The sequence below is a fragment of the Aotus nancymaae genome, unplaced genomic scaffold (genome assembly GCF_030222135.1).
Source record: "Aotus nancymaae isolate 86718 unplaced genomic scaffold, 86718_ANA_hifiasm-v0.15.2.pri h1tg000011l, whole genome shotgun sequence".
NCBI lineage: Eukaryota > Metazoa > Chordata > Mammalia > Primates > Aotidae > Aotus > Aotus nancymaae.
The window spans coordinates 50281907-50300122 of record NW_026988422.1 but is presented as its reverse complement, the minus strand read 5'-3'; the positions used below and the strand labels follow the sequence as shown (position 1 = coordinate 50300122).

The 18216-nt window shown below is 37.1% G+C and overlaps 1 pseudogene; it reads left to right on the top strand.

Annotated features, from left to right (window-relative positions):
• LOC105707200 (small ribosomal subunit protein uS2-like) overlaps nucleotides 1-6285 on the top strand; it is a 44016-nt pseudogene extending 37731 nt beyond the window's left edge.
• The last annotated feature ends 11931 nt before the right edge of the window (nucleotides 6286-18216 follow it).

Below are 18216 nucleotides of genomic sequence, written 5' to 3'. Positions count from 1 at the left end.
AATTTCTGGCACTGTGTCTCAGGAATGCAGTTTATTTTTATTGATATCTACACGGTCTGAGATAGGGCTTTAATTGCTTTCAGTGTTTAAAATTCAGCAGGACTTGGTGTTCTTTTTAGACTCAGAAGTCAAAGCCCTGTAACTCAGTGTCACAAGTACTTTGAAGTTGTGTATAGAGAGATACACAGATGTAATAACCTTAATTTAAAAAAATGTAATCTGAGTTTTTACCTAAGCAAAAAAAACTTAAATAATAATATGACAACTTGATTTAAAAGTTTTTTTTTTTTTAATAAATCCTCACTGTTCATGACATGCTTGGACATTCTGGTTTGTCCTGAACATCCCTCTTTCTTAAACAACTAGTCATTTTACTCTAGGACTAAATTTACCATACAAGATTCTTTCTCATATAAAATTATTTCCCTTTAAGCTTTCTTACCAAAAACATTTTTTGTTTTTTTTTTTTAACTTTCTTTACATCTCTTTTACTTCTTGGTTCCTTTTACCTTGTTTTATACATGACCTTTACGCTTTAAATTAGACAAAAATTTTTCACCATTTTTCTTAATTTTTAATATTTACTTATACTTTAAGTTCTGGGATACATGTACAGAACGTGCAGGTTTGTTACATAGATATACATGTGCCATGGTGGTTTGCTGCACCCATCAGCCCATCATCTACATTAGGTATTTCTCCTAATGCCATCCCTCCCCTAGCCCTCCACCCCCTGATAGGCCCCAGTGTGTGATGTTCCCCTCTCTGTGTCTATATGTTCTCATTGTTCAACTCCCACTTATGAGTGAGAACATGAGGTGTGATGTTCCCCTCTCTGTGTCTATATGTTCTCATTGTTCAACTCCCACTTATGAGTGAGAACATGAGGTGTTTGGTTTTCTGTTCTTGTTTTAGTTTGCTAAGAATGATTGTTTCCAGTTTTATCTATGTCCTGCAAGGGACATAAACTCATCCTTTTTTATGGCTGCATAGTATTCCATGGTGTATATATGCCACAATTTCTTTATCCAGTCTGGGTTGGTTCCAAGTCTTTGCTATTGTGTTCACCTTTTTTTTATGTTTTCCTACAAATATATGTTTATTGGAAAATACCCAAACAATGAAATATCTGTAATTTAATATAACCTTAGATTCTAAATTTGATGAGTTTATCTACAAGTATTTATCTTATTACATTTACCTAATTATTTTATTACAATAATATCCTATTACAATTATCTAATTATTTTATTTATTTTAATAGTTTACCTAGATTATTTATAAAAAACTGCAATTGTCATTATTTAAAGTTATGGAACTGCCATTGCAAAATTATAACTGACACAGTGAAACAGGTTTGACCTAACTGACTCCATCTTGTTTCTAACCTCCAAGCTGTCCTTGTTTATTCCTGGGCATAGGCCAAACTGACTTTGGGAGGAACTTAGTTTATAGTTTAACTTTGAAACAAAAATGGTAGCAGTCCTTTCCCAAAACAAACCTTATTGCCTGTGGACTGCACCACCTAGAGCCACAAGATGAGAAGTAATGGTAATCTCACTAAATTCAAGATGTAGCTATTTTTATTAAACCAATATCAATGTCTTATTTATTAAAGATTACACAAGCAAAGATCATTCTGTCTTGGGCTGGGTTTATAGTTTTGTAACCGCTATGCCAAATTTTTACACCTTATATATTTGTCAGGGATAAGTATGAAATTGTTTGATTAATAATTATAAAAAAAACTGTATGCTGGCATTTCTTAAGACATTTCTGATATTACTTTACCAGTAATTTTAAAGCTAGCTCATTTATTAAAGATTTTACTTAAGTTACATAAACTTGAAAACTCATTTGGCTAGTCTTGTTTTTTCCTGATAAAATGTTTGATTCAATCACTTTTTTTAAGCCAATTAATTAAGAGTTCTTTTACATATTTTCAGTAGTGAAATATTGTGTACACAATACATAAATACATAGACATATTAGGCATCCTAATAGAAGTACATCTTACAGATTTACTTTCAGATTCTTGATAACCTGTTTCACAACTCTAGGCAGTTGTCAGCTAAATAGCCTTAAATTTGCATATTAAAGGAAACAACTCAGATGTAAATCATATAGCAAAATTTACATCTTGAGGTACATAGAAAAAAAGTCTAGTGCTAGAGGGAGATTAAAGATGGATGCCAAATCAAACATAAAATTGTAGAAATTGTTCATACGATTGTATAAGGAGTCCTATTTTATTTAGATAGGGACTACCTTTTTTCATTTTTTTTGAGACAGAGTCTTGCACTGTCTCCAGGCTGCAGTGCAGTGGCGTAATCTCGGCTCACTGCAACCTCCGCCTCCTGGGTTCAAGCGATTCTTCCGCCTCAGCCTCCCGAGTAGCTGGGAGTACAGGCACATGCCACCACACCCGGCTAATTTTTTTTATATTTTTAGTACAGACGGGGTTTCATCATGATGAAGATGGTCTCGATCTCTTGAGCTCGTGATCCGCCCGGCTCGGCTCCCCAAAGTGCTGGGATTACAGGCGTGAGCCACCGTGCCCGACCGGGACTACCTTTTTTTAATCTGGATCTCTGAGCTATGGGAAGAACCCACACTGAATCCTGGGTCTCCAAAAAGTGAGAATAATTATGACATTGGGACATATAATGCTTTTACAGTACACTTAAAATTTTTCTTTTTAAACAAAGATATTTCTAGCTGTCTAAATCACACTCTTCCTTAAATACCCAAGAGTAACCTTTGTTGCAATAACTATTTTAGTCAAAATTAAAAAAAGGTAACACAGTACAAAAGTAAGCAGTTTAGGAACCGAGACAAACTTGTCTGTTCACATTCTTGGGATTCCACAAGGAAGAAAGGTTTCTCACCCAAAGAGAGTCTGGTGTCTTCTTCATTTTCTTTAAGGAACCCCAGACTATTATAAACTATTTTAGGCTCTGCCTGCAGCAGAGGGTGCAAAAGAAAGGAGAGACAGCAGAAATAAATGAAGAAAACAGAATTCAGTCAACTGAGAATAAAAACACTTTTGCTCAAAAAATAAATAAATAAAAGACAAAGTCCTAGGCGAAAACCGTGAAAGTGTGTTAAATACAAACATACACACATGCGCACAAACACACACGCGCACAAACAGACACATATGCACACATACACACATCTTGGATTTTAGCTTTTAATTAAGCTGACTTTTAACCATTGAGCCCCTTTAAAAAAATATTTTTAAGTCTCATTACTATATTTCAGCTAAGACAAATTGCTGCTCCTTCAGAAGTATAGCCATTGCTCTTTCAGTTTGGTCTGGCTAGCAAAAAGGTGCCATTGTTCTGTAAATAAAGCCATTTAGTAGTCAAAATAAAAAATATTTTCTCTTCTTTTTTCCCTTTTGCTGGTCATTTTTCTTCCCCTACCACACCACCTTTTTGTGTGTGTATGTGGAAATTTAGCCACTTCAGAGGTCTTGTTGCCCATAATTTGTAACTTACTTTGGATTTGATCAAGTCAGATAGAATTGATCAAGCCCAGTGAGAAAAAGACCAAAACAACAAAAAAAACAGAAATAAACAACAAAAAACAGTTAAGCAAAACAAATGATCACACAGCTTACATGATTACTGAGTGCTCTAATAGTGTGTTGAAAAAACTTGCGCTTTGAATGAAGAGACCTTCCAAACAGGCTTTGTGTGAGCAACATGGCTGTTTATTCACCTGGATGCAGGTGGGCTAAGGCCAAAAAGGGCATTAGCAAAGGGCAGTGGGATAGGAGTTGGTTTTATAGGTTTGGGTAGTTTTTTAGGGGGCAGGGCTGTTGCAGAGTAAAATCAGTTACAATGGTGGGGGGTAGGGGCAAGGGAGTATACATGACCACAAGTTCAGTTATAATGGCAGGGTTGGGTGAGAGGTATTTACATTATCATAAGAACAGTTAAGATGGCAGGGTTGGGGAGGGACTTGTCCCGGAAGTGATCAGGGACAATGGCAAGCACTGGCAGCGGGTGGGAGACATCAGCCTGGGCAGGCAGGACTTCAGACTTTCAGGCTCCAGGCTTGCATATGGAGACCTGACAGTAAGGAAAAATTAAGACCAGCTGGTTGTTAACTTTAGCCAAGATAAAACTCCAGTTCAGCTACTTACCGAGAGATGGGTCTCAAGCTGAAGATGGCTCTCTACCATCCTAGAAGCAGGAAAAAAACCCTCAACTTCCCTGTTGGAAGTGACTTCAAACTCCATAAAGGAGTTACCTCCCTTTCATCTTCATAGAAACAGGAAAACTTGTCTTCCTTGTTGGAAGCAAGTAAAACTCCATAAAAAGGGAGTTGTACAGCCAAATAAACTTTAGATCTCAACCAAATTTTGGGAGATCAGGGATTTGGTTGGAGAGGATGGTCCCAGATCTCAGCAAATTTTCCTACTGGTTTGAGTCATAAAGTTAGCTCATGCTGATACCAAGCACTTACAGGAGATTTGTCAAAGGTCAGGAGCACCTCCACTCAGAATCCCTCAGTGATTATCAAAATGTGAACACCCAAAATCTGAGACAGGTCTGTTAATTTAGAAAATTTATTTTGCTAAAGTTGAGGATGCGTGCCCATGACAGCCTCATGAGGGCTGATGATGTGTGTCCAAGGTGGGCAGAGCACAGCACAGTTTGGTTTTATACATTTTAGGGAGACCTGAGACATCAATCAGCATATGTAAGATGAACATTGATTCAATCTGGAAAGGCAGGACGACTCCAAGTGGGGAGGGGACTTCTAGGTCATAGGTAAGAGATAAATGATTGCATTCTTTTGAGTTTCTGATTAGCCTCTCCAAAGGAGGTAATCAGATATGCATTTATCTCCTGTATAGAAGGGTGACTTTGAATAGAATGGGAGGCAGATTTGCCCTAAGCAGTTCAATCCTTGACTTTTCCCTTTAACTTAAGTGATTTTGGGGGCCCAAGATATTTTCCTTTCACACTATGTAGAATATAAGGATATATACTGCCTTTAGAGTAACTAGTAGGTACTAGGTGGTACTAAACACTGCCAGATATAAGAGTCAGCATCCTACACTGAGCAATTTAAGGGTACATGAAAGTCTGATCAGCCTCAACATGTCTTCTGCTTCCTCAGTGCCATAATCTGCTATTTCCACCATGAGACCCACTTCATTAAATTGCATTTGCAGTTAATTATTCTATTCAGAGCCCCTGCATAAGACTAGGAGCTGCTGCATAACAGCTAGGTGCTTATGATTAATGCAACTAGCAACTAACTTGCTGTAAGTACTGATTGATTCTCAAACCTTGTAGAAAAGATGACTTTTACTTTTTCCGCGCTACCTGCCGAGGACTCCATACCGCGTTGTTCTGGATTCCCGTCGTAACTTAAAGGGAAACTTTCACAATGTCCGGAGCCCTTGAAGTGAAGGAGGAGGATGTCCTTAAGTTCCTGGCAGCAGGAACCCATTTAGGTGGCACCAACCTTGACTTCCAGATGGAACAGTATATCTATAAAAGGAAAAGTGATGGCATCTACATCATAAATCTGAAGAGGACCTGGGAGAAGCTTCTCCTGGCAGCTTGTGCCATTGTTGCCATTGAAAACCCTGCTGTCAGTGTTATATCCTCCAGGAATACTGGCCAGAGGGCCATGCTGAAATTTGCTGCTGCCACTGGAGCCACTCCAATTGCTGGCCGCTTTACTCCTGGAACCTTCACCAACCAGATCCAGGCAGACTTCCGGGAGCCACGGCTGCTTGTGGTTACTGACCCAAGGGCTGACCACCAGCCTCTCACGGAGGCGTCTTATGTTAACCTACCTACCATTGCTCTGTGTAACACAGATTCTCCTCTGCGCTATGTGGACATTGCCATCTCATGCAACAACAAGGGAGCTCACTCAGTGGGTTTGATGTGGTGGATGCTGGCTTGGGAAATTTTGCGCATGTGTGGCACCATTTCCCGTGAACACCCATGAGAGGTCATGCCTGATCTCTACTTCTACAGAGATCCTGAAGAGATTGAAAAAGAAGAGCAGGCTGCTGCTGAAAGGGCTGTGACCGAGGAGGAATTTCAGGGCAAATGGACTGCTCCAGCTCCTGAGTTCACTGCTACTCAGCCTGAGGTTGCCGACTGGTCTGAAGGCGTGCAGGTGCCCTCTGTGCCTATCCAGCAGTTCCCTACTGAAGATTGGAGCGCCCAACCTGCCACAGAAGACTGGTCTGCAGCTCCCACTGCTCAGGCCACTGAATGGGTAGGAGTAACCACTGAATGGTCTTAAGCTGTTCTTGTGTGGCCTTAAACAACATATAAGATTCCTGGAAAATAAACATCGAGTTTCTAAAAAAAAAAAGAAAAGATGACTTTTAGATGAAATCTTGAAGGATGAGTAGAGGTCAAAAAGTCAATTAATGCAATTAATTGCAATTAATAAATGCAAATGTGCAATTAATATAAACATATGAAGTAGACTAGATACAATGCAATAGGAGCCTAGCTGCTTTTGTTAACTGGGTAAAAGTAGTATGTACCTCATTACTTGCTACAGGCCCAATGTAATGGCCAAACAAAATGTATCTAGAGCCATATAAAAATCCTTGGCTACCAGCTTGAGATCCCTGATTTAAATAGATGGAGGAAGGATGGTAAGTTATTTCCAACCGAAGGAGTAATATGAAAAAAAAAAGTAATCATGACTTGCATGTTACCTAAGAGAACTCTATTGCCTTTGAATAATTTATCACAGGGATTGGCAATATTTCAGAAGTATGGGTACAAGAAATGACCTCTCTTCTTTTGAAGAGATAGAGACTGGTAGAGTAAGATCTCATAACCTAGAGTGAGCAAAGGGCTTCTTTATGGCTCAAGGTTCAGAACTATTTCCCATAAATATTTCGCTATTAATGCTAACATATTCTTCTTTAAAATGCAGATGTCAATCAGAAAAATTCAAATCAGATCACCTTGTATAACTTAGCTGAGACTAACCCCAAAGAGGGAATAGAAAATTACATGGGGGAGGATGGGGGGGAAATTTAAAGTTTAGGGCTTGGGTGAAAGTCAGAATTGTAGGTGGAAGTGAGTGCTCTGGCAAGCTGAAGGCAGCTGAAGAAGCCTGCAGGTAGTGGGGGTGGATACTGCAGGAGAAGGGAGAAGCAGTCTTCGCTTACTATGCGGTTTTGCCTAGGGCAGCTAATTGCTTGTGCCCAGAAAATTGCCTCTGGAACCCTTAGGCAATATGCAGTAGCTTTTTCCTGATGCCTTGTTTATCAGGTTAAGTTGAAATTTGGTGGGGAGGAGGGGGAGAAGGATGAGCTGAAAGAATTCCTGAGCTGAAAGAAACCTCAAAGGTCACCAACTTTTTCAACAAAGTAACTCCCATGATAAGAGAGGGAACTTGAATCTCCAGGAATCTGGGGACTTAGCCCAAAGTAACCCACCGCAAATGGGAATATCTTTGAAATCTCTTGGTTTATCTTAAAACTTTACATAAAGTTTGTATTGATTCAATATAACAATGTTTGTTTTAATATAAAAAGGCTTTAAATTACTACATCCAACTCACCAGTCTCTAAATAAAACTGTCTAAGGCCCTACCCATGATATGTCAAATGGCTTGGCCAAGACATTTAGCTAGTAAGGTCCAAGACAGAATAAGAATTCAGGGCCTAGCACAGTGGCTCACGCCTGTAATCCCAGCACTTGGGAAGGCCAAGGTAGATGGATTACCTGAGGTCAGGAGCTCGAGACCAGCCTGGCCAACATGGTAAAACCCCATCTCTACTAAAAATACAAAAATTAGCCAGGCATGATGGTAGGTGCCTGTAATCCCAGCTACTCCAGAGGCTGAGACAGGAGAATTGCTTGAACCTGGAAGGCGGAGGTTGCAGTGAGCCAAGATCCCGCTATTGTACTCTTAGCCTAGGCGACAGAGTGAGACTCCATCTAAAAAATAAAAATAAAAATAAATAATTCGGGTCTCCTGACCACCATGCTGTATCTCAGTTATATACCAATGGTGATGGACTACAGTGCAAGATGGAGAGGACTGTGTTTGGGGAGAAGGGTAAAAAAGGGAAAGTGGAAGGGGTTATCATAATTTTTCTCTAGGATTGACTCTGGTGTGAAGAATATATAAAGTAAGGGAAGAGATCTAACTATATGCCCATACTTTGTACTGGACACGTTATCTTTATTATATCTCTTAATTTTCATAGCAACTGTGGAATAAGTTATCACCATGATACAATACAGGATGAATGAATTCTGAGATTAACAATTTGCCTGTGGCTGCTCAGCTGGTAAGACGTAGAGATAGGATTTGAATCCAGATGTGTCTGACTAGGCCACACTGCCTCTTTTCCACAGATGTTAATTAAACGTATACTATATGCAAAGTACTATGCTAGGTGCTTTAAGTGTATAAATTAATAGCTGATTAGGGATATAAACAAGGAGCTGTTGGTTATCTTGTTCTTGGAGTCTATAGCCTAAAGGAGGAACTCCTTAATTAACTGGTCATCTTAGCTGTCTATCTAATGCCCCAATCTGATAAAGAAGTGGATGAGATCACTCACAACCACAAAAATTAGAAGATATTTTCAGTGTTCATAAAAGCTTTTTTAAAAATTGGAGGATACACCACACATGGCCAAAGCCCTTTTTATTAATACTTTATAGTTTTGCATGGCATATGGAACAATGTTCCCAAACTGTCCTAAGATATTAATAGGTTCAGCAAAACCAAAACCAAAACCAAAAACCTGGTGTTAGCAATATTTTCTTCAAAGTGCATTAAAAATATTAATGTAAGAAAAATACTAAGCACATTTCTCTTCTTATTATGTAAAAGTCTGTATTTAAGGAATGGTGGGCAATCTTAAGAGGAAAAGAAGTTGCATATGTTACCTGAAGACCAAATGACCGGTGATCAGTTTGTTAGTCAATGCAGAGTCAGGTTTTACCATTTTATCAACTTATTCTAAACTTTAATGTATGTCAACTATTCAGTGATCTTTAGACTTTCTCATGCATATTTGTGATATAGATAAAAATTTTGATTGTTTTACGGTGGTTTCCTTGACACTATTTCTACTGTTTATTTTAATCTAAATGCCTATTATATTTCATGGATTCATATTGATCTTTCATCACTACTTTATAATGTGTTTTGAGGGCAAACATTATTGCAAAATACTGATCTAGAACTTGTTGCTGCCAAATTGATACCAGGATTTGATTGTCAGTTTCTCAAAAGAGATACTAATCTTTTTGATTTGATTGTCTACTTTTGTTACATGTTAGATGGATATGTAGTGTCCAATGTATGTGTATCTACAATGTTAACAGCACCTAGATGGAATACACATAGATGCACTTTCTTACATACTTGATAACAAGAAATATTTAATGAGAGTGATTAAAGAAGTACATTTTATGTTATTTGTATTTTGTTACAATAAAAAATGCAACAGGGTGACTGATACTGGTACATAAGAAAGAATACAAATTTATAAATTGCAAAACATAATATTTTTGATGTCAATCAGATATGACAATAAATAATAATCATATTTTATTAGTATGAGAAAAAAACCATAACCAGGAGCTACATGTCCCATAGGATATAAATAAGAAATAAACTCATGAGAATATTTACATAGAATTAAGTAAAAAGATAGACCACAATTCTTTTTTTTTTTTTCTTTTTGAGATAGGGTTTTGCTCTGTTGCCCAGGCTGGAGTGCAGTGGCACAATCTCAGCTCACTGCAGCCTCTGCCTCCTGGGTTCAAGTGATTCTTGTGCCTCAGCCTCCTGAGTAGTTGGGACTGCAGGTGTGTGCCAAAACGCCCAGCTAATTTTTATATTTTTAATAGAGACAGGGTTTCACCATGTTGCCCAGGCTGGTCTTGAACTCCTGACCTCAAGTGATCTGCCCATCTTGGCCTCCCAAAGTGCTGGGATTACAGGCCTGAGCCTCCCAGCCTAGGCTACAATTTTTAAACAGAAACCGGTCATTGATGTGTTCTTAGTACTTGGTATAGTGTCTGACACAGAGTAGGTGTTCAAGATATATTTTTTGAATGAATAATAAGATTATTTCCACACTAGAGCTTTTTCCCTAGTTGCCCATTTAACCCGTTTACTTCTGAGAGCGAGTTACATAACTTATTCCCTTAGAATATAGTGAGGCTAAACCAGAGTGATTATAAAACTCTTGATAATACCACATTAAAATACCATCATTCTCAGCAAACTGACACAAGAACAGAAAACCAAACACTGCATGTTCTCACACATAAGTGGGTGTTTCACAGTGAGAGCACATGGACACAGGGAGGGGAACATCACACACTGGGGCTTGTTGCGGGGTTGGGGGCTAGGGGAGGGATAGAAGGGGGATGGGAGATAGGGGAGGGATAGCATTAGGAGAAATACCAAATGTAGATGACTGAGTGATGGATGTAACAAACCACCATGGCACGTGTATGCATATATAACAAACCTGCACGTTCTGCACATGTACCCCAGAACTTAAATTATAATGAAACAGAAAAACAAAATGTTGTATGTAGCAAATATATCTGGGTAAAAATACTTTTAGGAAGCTTTATTTAAAAAATCATTTATGTACCTTTATTATCATATTTGATTGAACCATATGAAATTGCCATTTTTTGTAGGTCAAAAATTAGAAATTTTATTTGATTTGGTCTTAGTTTATAAATTACTGGCTAGTGTGTGCCTTCAGTTTTTCATGTTGGAAACATTACAACTTCGAGAAAATATACTTTAATGTTCGTTAAAAGGATTCTTTTTTGCTTCCAAGTGCCAGGAACTGAAAAGTGATCTCAGAAATCAGAACAAACATTATAACACCTTCATTAAAATATGTGAGCCTGACACCTTTACTGCTAAATTTTATGCTTAATCACAAATCTCCTACCAGAGGCTGTGGAATGACCATCTGAATGTATTGTAAGAACTCTTAATGGTCTTAAATATTGATTGCCTTAACACACAGCAGTCTCTTTCACTTCTGATGTTTAAATAAGCCTTCCCAATTATGGTTTAAAAAAATGGTAATATCATTTACTTTATAATTAGAAGTGTAATAATAAAGTAGATTTATAATTTGTTTTTATAAATATTGCCAGTAATGCTTACAATCATTTGAAGGGCCCCGAGAGGTAATAACCATGGGCAAAATTTTATACAGGAAATGGAATGCTTTGCTTCTGACATCATACATGACACCTTTAGCTATTTGTGAACACTGCCACATGAGAGACTTCAGGGACACAACCTTCATAACTGAGAAATATAAGGCAGAGAATCAGAGAGGTGCAGACTATCACCTTCTAGCTTGTAACCAATGTGCCCTCTTTATTTTCCCAGTCTCTGTTTATCGAGGATTTAGACTGAAATTACACAAGAATGGCCAGTTACCTAGTCTTGCTAGTAGACCATTCCAGCATTAGTGGGAGGAGTGAGTGGATGATACACTACCTTTTAGTCACTGTAAAGCCTTTCAGGCATTTTCCATGCTTATATTTACCTATACACTTTAAAAAATAGTACCATATGGCATATCCTGCATCATAGTCTGCTATTTAAAAATTTTAAAATATATATAATGAACTTCCTTTTTCATTATTATTTTTATACAAAGTTCTTTTTAGAGTTTCTTACAATTATACTGTACATGTGTTGCTCCACAATTTATCCATGAATCCTCTATTGTTGTTCACTAAGTTTTTCTAAATCATTTCCTCACTATTAACACCATTGCAGCTAAATGTGAGCATCAATTCTTTCTTAGGATAAAATTCTAGGAGTGGAAATTTTTGGTTGACAATGGGAATTTTGAATGATTTCTTGGAAAAACATTTAGCTCACAAAAGCAGAGAGTTGGATGAGATCAGAGGCAGTAGGGTAGACTTTTTCATACTCGGTGAGCTTCTGAAGAGAGTCTAGTCTGTGCAGCTTAGAAATATGAATTAGACATTGGAAACATTTTGTATTTTCTACCTTATACTTTGATAATTATTTTAAACTAAGGCAAGAAAGTTGGGTAGAGTGAGGAAATCTAAAAATGGTTAACATTTCTTGGGGTATTTATGATGTGTCAAGCAATGCTTTAAGCACTTTTCATGTCTCATTTCACTTTAGTCCTACCATAACTCAACTCAAAGAAGTGGGTGAGGAATGGAGGGAAGCAAGAAAAACTAAACAACTTTTCCAGGGTCTCACATCTAGTACTGTACATGGCAGAGCCCAAAGCCATCTGTACTCTTAACACCTGTGCATTGCTTCCTGCCATCCAACACACTGGGCTGCTTTTTTCTGTTTTTTAAAAGTTTTATTTTTCTGCCAATGCCATATTCTCTGTTGCTAGTAAATACAATGACTATGTAACCTTAAGTATTTTACTATTTGCCACCAATTATGAATGTCACTAAAAATTTATCTATATTAATTATAAGGTGCCACATCAACTGTTGCTGCAGTTAAATTAATTCTGATAGTTGGTATAAATAAATAATTACTTTTATGTGTACTTGTACTTGGTAAGGACATTTCTGAATTCTAACTGGATAAATTATTTATAGTTTGATTAGTCTTCAAGTCAATCAGACACAACAGGGAAGATTGTGGAACTGTCCTTTCTAGGAAGTAATGCTGCATAGGTTTTTTTAAAACAATTGTTTTGTCGGTACATAGTTGATGTCTCTATTTATGGGATATATAAGATATTTTGATACAGGCATATAATGCTTAATAATCACATCAGGGTAAATGGGTTATGCATCACCTCAAGCATTTATCCTTCCTTTGTCTTACAAACAATCCAATTATATTCTTTTAGTTATTTTGAAATATGCAGTAAATTAATGTTAATTGTATTTGCCTTGTGCTATAAAATACTAGATCTTATCTGACTATATGTTTGTACACATTAACTATACCCATTTCTGCCCTCACTCCCTGCCCCATTACCCTTCCCAGCCTCTGTAACCGTCATTTTACTATCTCTATGAGTTCAATTGTTTTAATTTTTTTTTTCTTTTTTAGCTCCCACAAATAAATGAGAACATGTGAAGTTAGTCTTTCTGTGCCTGGCTTACTCAGTTAACATAATCACCTCCAGTTCCATCCATGTTCTTGCAAATGACAGGATCTCATTCTTTTTTATGGCTGAATAGTACTCCATTGTGTATATGTACTACATTTTATCTATTAGTTTGTTCAAGAACACTCGGATTGCTTGCAAATCTTGACTGTTGTGAATAGTGCCACAATAAATATGGGAGTGCAGATATCTCTTCAATATAATGATTTCATTTCTTTTGATCCCATACCTTATAGTATGATTGCTGGATTATATGACAGTTCTATTTTTATTTTGGAGAGAAACCTTCAAACTATTCTTCTTGTGGTTATACTAATTTACATTCCCACCAACAGTATACTAGGATTTTTTTTCTCCACACTTGCCAGCATGTGTGATTGCCTGTTTTTTGGATAAGAACTATTTTAACTGTGAGATGATATCTCATTGTGGTTGTGATTTGCATTTCTCTAATGATCAGTGATATTAAGCACATTTTCATATATTGGTTTGACATTTGTATGTCTTCTTTTGAGAAGTGTCTATTCAAATTATATTACTCAGGGATCCCTAGAGGGACAGAACTAATATGATATGTATATATATATGAACTAATAGGATATATACACACACACACATATATATACATATACATATATATACACACACATATATATGGGAGTTTATTAAGTATTAACTTATATGATCACAAGGTCCCACAATAGGCCATTTGCTAGCTTGAGGGGCAACAAGAGCCAGCCCAAGTCTCAAAACTGAAGAACTTGGAGTCCGATGTTTCAGGGCAGGAAGCATCTAGCATGGGAGAAAAATGTAGGCTGGGAGGCTAGGCCAGTCTCACCTTTTCGCATTTTTCTGCCTGCTTTATATTCACTGACAGCTGATTAGATGGTGCCCACCAGATTAAGGGTGGGTCTGCCTTCCCCAGCCAACTGACTCAAATGTTAATCTCCTTTGGCAGTACCCTCTCAGACATGCCCAGGATCAATATTTTGCATCCTTCAATCCAGTCAGTTTGACACTCAGTATTTGCCGTCACACAGATCTTTTGCCTATTTTAAAATCAGATTATTATATTTTTTTCCTATAGAGTTGTTTATATAGTCTGGTTATTAATCCCTTCTCAGATGCATAGTTTGCAGATATTTTCTCCCATTCCTTGGATTGTCTTTTCATTTTCTTGGTTGGTTCCTTTGCTATGAAGAAGCTTTTTAACTTCATGTAATTGTAATTTGTCCATGTTTTCATTGGTTGCCTGTACATGTGGGGCATCACTCAAGAAATCTTTTCCCGGCCGGGCGCGGTGGCTCAAGCCTGTAATCCCAGCACTTTGGGAGGCCGAGGCGGGTGGATCACGAGGTCAAGAGATCGAGACCATCCTGGTCAACATGGTGAAACCCCGTCTCTACTAATACAAAAAATTAGCTGGGCACGGTGGCGCGTGCCTGTAATCCCAGCTACTCAGGAGGCTGAGGCAGGAGAATTGCCTGAACCCAGGAGGCGGAGATTGCGGTGAGCCGAGATCGCGCCATTGCGCTCCAGCCTGGGTAACAAGAGCGAAACTCCGTCTCAAAAAAAAAAAAAAAAAAAAAAAAAAAAAAAAAAAAAAAAAGAAATCTTTTCCCAGTCCAATGTCCTAAAGAGTTTCCCCAATGTTTTCTTTTAGTAGTTTTATAGTTTCAAGTCTTAGATTTAAGTTTTTAATCCATTTTGATTTGATTTTTGTATATGACAAGAGATAGGTATCTAGTTTTAATCATTTGCATGTGGATATCCAGTTTTCCCAGCACCATTTACTGAAGAGACTGTCCTTTCCCCAATGTATATTCTTGGCACCTTCGTTGAAAATGGGTTCACTGTTGATGTGTGGATTTGTTTCTCAATTCTCCATTCTGTTCCATTGGTCTCTGTGTCTGTTTTTATGTCATGTTGTTTTGGTTACTATAGACCTGTAGTATAATTTGAAGTCAGATGATGTGATTCATCCAGTTTTGTTCTTTTTGCTCAAGATAGCTTTGGCTATCCTGAATATTTTGTGTTTTCATATAAATTTTAGGATTATTTTTTATATTTCTGTAAATAATGTCATTGGTATTTTGATAGGGATGTGAATCTATAGATTGCTTTGAGTATATGGACATTTTAACAATATTGATTATTCCAATTTATGAACATGAAATATCTTTCCATTTTTTGGTGTCCTCTTCAATGTCTTTCATCAGTGTTTTATAGTTTTTATTGTAATCTTTCACTTCTTTGGTTTATTCCTAAATATTTTATTTTATTTATAGGTATTGTTAATGGGATTACTTTCTTGAATTCCTTTTCAAATTGTTGACTGTTGACATATAAAAGTGTTACTGATTTTTATATTTTGATTTTGTATCCTACAACTTTACTGAATTTGTTTCTGAATTCTAATAGTTTATTGGTGGAGTCTTTACAAATAGAGGTTTTTTTTTTTACAAATATAAGATTATATCATCTGCAAACAAGGATAATTCAACTTCTTCCTTTCCAATTTGGATGCCCTTTATTTATTTATCTTGCCTGATTGCTGTAGCTAGGACTTCTAGTACTACGTTGTATAACAGTGGTGAAAGTAGGTATCTTTGTATTGTTTTACATCTTAGAGGAAAAACTTTCAGTTTTACCTCTTTCAGTATGATACCAGCTATAGGTCTGTCATAGATGGCTTTTAATATGTTGAGGTATGTTCTTTCAATAGCCAGTTTTTTAGGGTTTTTTAAAATAAAGGAGAGATGTTAATTTTTTTCAAGTGTTTTTCAGCATCAATTGAAATAATCATATGGTTTTTGTGCTTCACTCTGTTGATATATCACCTTGTTTGATTTGCATACATTGAGCCATCCTTGCATCCCTGGGATAAATCCCACTGCATAGGTTTTGATTTTTTATTTCCACATAGTACAAAAAAAGTTTAATCTTAATAAATACTAACCTTGTCCAAGTCATCATATTCTGTCAAAAACACTCCCATAACACTGTCTCTACCTTTAAAATGGCTGAAGATAAATATACATTTATATTGAAGAGTTACTTAAAAACACTTGAATAAATGAGGATTATATTTGTACACTAATCAACTGGAACTGATGTTTTTCTTTTCCCCATTGCTACTTCCTCCCTTCTTCAAAATTCTCGGCTCCTTTTAAGTTCCAGTGAATACAGCACAGTAGTTAAATGCATAGATTCTGGAGCCAGACTACCCAGGTTCCAAACCCAGCTCTGCCATTTACTACCTGCGTGATCAGGAGAGAGTTTCTTAGCCTCTCTCTGTTTCTTAATTTCTTTATCCCAATTGCAAAACTTATATCTCCTCAGACCTGTAGGTCTTACTACTACTCAGACCTGTAAATTTGTACCTAATTGGTATCTCAACTTGGTGGCCTAATAGGTCTCTCAAACTTAACATCACCAAATAGAGCCTGTCTCATTCCTACTCTTCCTTGTCACATAAATGGTAACATCACCCGCCCTTTACTCAAACCAAAAATTTGGGAGTTGTCTTTGATTCTTCTTTCTTTCACTCCCTCACTCAATACATCAGTGAATCTTATTCCTTTTACCTCTAAAACAAATCTCAAATCTGCCCACTCCCACCAGCACTGCCTTATCTAAGCCATGTCATCTAATGTCTGGGCTCCTGCAATGGTTGCTTTACTGGTCCCTGTTCTATCACTCTTGTCTAAAATCTTGTATCCCTGCAGCCAGAATGATTTTTTGCAAAGCATTAATTTTTTTAGTCATTCTCTTATTCTAAATCCCCCAATGGCATTTCATTATGATTAGAATAAAAGCCAAACTCTTTAATCTGGCTTTCCAAAGTCCTACAAAATTGGATACTGCAGTGAGTTGAATAGTGTCTTACCCAAATTCATGCCCTCAGAAGATGGGAATACAATTTTACAGATGCAATTAAGATGAAGCCATATTGGGTTAGATATATCTAAATCAAATGAGTGGTGTCCTTGTGAAGAGAGAAGAGAACACACAGAGTCAGAGGAAATATAGAAAAGGCCATGTGAAAGGGAAGGCAATGATTTGAGTGATGCAGCTATAAGATAAGGAACACCAAAGATTGCCAAGAGTCACCAGAATCTAGGAAAAGACAAAGATTCTCTTCTAGAGCCTAGAGCCTTTGTAGGCAGTGGACCTTGCTGACACTTTGATTTTAGACTTCTAGTCTCCAGAACTGTGAGAGAATATACTTATGTTATTTTAAGCCACCAAGTTTATGGTGTTTTGTTATAACAGCTTTAAGAAACAAACACAGGTGCATTTATAACACTCCAGCTTCAACTCTATTGTCCTTCCCTTTGCTCTCTACCCTTCAGTAACAGTGTTTTTCCTGTCCCTGGTGTTGGAACACCGAGCTTGTTCTCATCTTAGGATTTTTGTACTAGCTATTCCCTCTATTTGGCAAACACATTCCTGGATCTTTTCATGGATCCTTCTTGTCATTCACATCTAGCGTAAAGAGAGACTTTTCTCAACAACCCATTCAAAAGTAGCCTCCCAAACAGTCTCTCACACATCACTCTATTTTAATTGTCTGCTTTGCACTTACTACAATCTGGTGTTTCTTATTCATTTACATATTTGTGGAGTCTGTTACTGTTCCCTCAGTATACACATTCACATTCACACACACCACATCCTTGTGCATTCACTGTACTTACACTGTCCAAAAGGGTAGCCAGTAGCCACATGTAGTGATTTAAATAGAAATTTACATTAATTAAAATTAAATAAAAATTTAAAATACAGTTTCCAAGCTGTAATAGCCACACTTTCAAGTACTCAATAGCTGCTTGTGGCTAGTGACTACCATAACGAACAGCATAGATGTAGAACATTTTCGTGCATTGCAGTAAATCCTACTGTTCATTGCTGCTGTAGAACATAAGCTCCAGAGAAAGAGGAATTTTATATCTTCAGTCTGAATTTGTTTGATACATAATAGATGCCAAATAAATATTTCTTGAATTAAGAATGAATGAGCTTTCAATAGAAAATTGAGCATTAATGTGAATAAACTTTGTAAAAGTAAATGACCA